This window comes from Euprymna scolopes, chromosome 35, assembly GCF_053919585.1.
Source record: "Euprymna scolopes isolate OS-2025 chromosome 35, ASM5391958v1, whole genome shotgun sequence".
In the NCBI taxonomy this organism is placed as follows: domain Eukaryota; kingdom Metazoa; phylum Mollusca; class Cephalopoda; order Sepiida; family Sepiolidae; genus Euprymna; species Euprymna scolopes.
This window is the reverse complement of record NC_136516.1, coordinates 7,112,800-7,115,307: the sequence shown is the minus strand read 5'-3', so window position 1 is coordinate 7,115,307 and position 2,508 is coordinate 7,112,800. Positions and strand designations below refer to the sequence as shown.

Genomic DNA, 2,508 nt, shown 5'->3' with positions numbered 1-2,508 from the left:
ATAGCGAACTAAGTATAATGGTATACGTTCAATGCATAATAACACATTGATAGAGATTTATAGAGATTGTTACCACAATACCGCATTTACAGTCACGTTTTAATAAAAACAATTGGGTCGATCTGGTTGCAATTTTGCATGGACTTGTGGCGAGTAATTATAAAAAATACTACCAGCGTCACTACTACTACTACTACTACTATTACTACTATTACTACTACTACTACTACTACTACTACTACTACTACTACTTTAAAAGGCTTCCTTCAGTCTTGACAGACTATGGATAACCACTGTAAGGGTGCCTGCGCGTGAAATTTGTGTGGCAAGTGTTGCGCAATCTGCAACCACGCCTCCCGTGAGTCAACATTGTTGCATACGAGTGGCAAGTTGAGGTACAAGACGACTGGAAACAATGACGAGATAAGCGGAGAGCACATACAGCGCCTAGAATTCCCAAATGGTCACCCATCTGGTATTAGCCAGGCTCAACGTTGCTTAACTTCGGTGATCTGACGAGAACCGGTGTTTCAACGTGATTATGCCGTACACTACTACTACTACTACTACTACTACTACTATTGTAATAATACCAATTCAAACCCTCTTTTTTTCTTTGTTTTTCTCTGTATTGTGATTCCTTCTTTTCGGCCAATCAAATTAAAGACACAGATAAAAAAGTGAATAAAAAGGCAAAAGCATGTAAGAAGTGGAGCTGACGAATTCACGTTGCCTTCGTGTAAAAACACTTTGTAAAAAAAAAAAAAAAAAACGACATCGAATCCAAACAAATCTTTGTGGTGATACAGTGCAGCGGCCAAAGTACAAAATATTACGGTATCTATTCGATGCACTGTTAAAGATTAATAGGATTTAATGAAATTAGTTACCAAAATATCACTTTTACTGTAAAGGTTTTCTCTGAAACTATTGGTCAGATCTAAACTTTTGGACAGACCTTTGTTATGCTAAGGTGCTACGAATTAACTATTAAAGTCCCCATTTAATGCATAAATGTAATGGTTTGTATATAATGCAAAAAATGAGCACAAATTTTATCAACAATTTGACATAAAGAAGTTTAAGTCAATAAACCATATTTTTATCGCATTTTAAACAAGTTTAAAAGACAAGTATTAAATACGCCATTTGTCTAGCAGACCACCAAACAATTACGTGTGAAATTACAATAAAAAAATGATTTGCCGTAATTTAGTTTGAAAGGAAAGTTTCAAAATCTATCATAATTAACCATTCCCCAATGTGGGATGATGTCAAAATACTGGATACAGAAGAAAGATGGCAGCACATATGATAGATAATAATAACATCATTAATCATCCCAGCATAGAACTAAACAGCATTTCGATGCCCCTAATCACAAAATCACTGAAAAAGAAAACATGACATATGCCATGTCAAAGGGAGTTAACTTTAGAATAAGAAAAAGATAATCTTTTTTTCTTGGAGTTGTCCCCTCTTGCATTGTGTTTTCTAAAAAAAAAAAAAGTATGCATGGTATCGATCCTCTGTTTTGTAAAACGTTTTTTCAATAATATTAAACATTAGTATGGATATCCCGAAAAATTGAGTCATAGGAAAGCCTTTAAAAGATATCTTTGTGACCCCTGAAGATTGAACCTTCTTTTATGATCTACGGATTCACGTCCGAAACCCACGGTTCAAATTATTGTAACACAGAGCAAACCCTCTCTTCCTTAGTAGGAAAAGAAGCATGTTCTCAACACCCGAAGAAGGTCGCAGATTGCAGTGACCGAAAGGTTGTGCTAATAACACTCAAGATGAGAATAATAGTCTGATTAATTAACATAACACAAACATTCACATCTAATCTAAAAATAGGACTTTACATGAACTATCACAGTATATTTTTAACAACAATTTTACCTAACCTGTGAAAATAAATTTAAAAATAGCATTTTAAATGGCCTGTCACAAGAAGGTTTGATATATAATTGTGCATCAACTGTCACAATTAAGTTTTAAATAGAATGTTACTTACCCTGTCACAATTGCTTTTGACATAAGAGTTTACCTGTCACAATAAAGTTTGAAATAGCATTTTACATGTGATGTCACAATTAAGTTTGAAATAAAATTTTACTTACATTTTCACGATTAAGTTTAGAATAGGGGTTTTAATTAACTGCCACAATTAAGTTTGAGAGAAGATTCTAAAGGTCTGTCACAATTATATTTAAAATATGTTTTTCTTATACTGTCACAACTAAGTTTGTAATAGGATTTTACATGAACTGTTGCAATTAAGTTTAAAATGCCATTGAAATAAGATAATGAAATAAAATTTTCTTCATAAAGTGATAGGGTTTTACATAAACTGTCACAATGTAGTTAGAAGTAGGAGTTACTTACGCTGTCATAATAAATATTGAAATAAGATTTTACATGGTCTGCAAAAATTTAGGTAGAAATACCATTTTCCATAAACTATCACAGTTTTAAAATAACATTTTACATAAACTGTCA

The 2,508-nt window shown here is 32.7% G+C and overlaps 1 pseudogene; it reads right to left on the bottom strand.

Annotated features, from left to right (window-relative positions):
- Positions 1-435: 435 nt before the first annotated feature.
- LOC145260085 (5S ribosomal RNA) lies at positions 436-552 on the bottom strand (annotated as a pseudogene).
- Between the last annotated feature and the right edge of the window lie 1,956 nt (positions 553-2,508).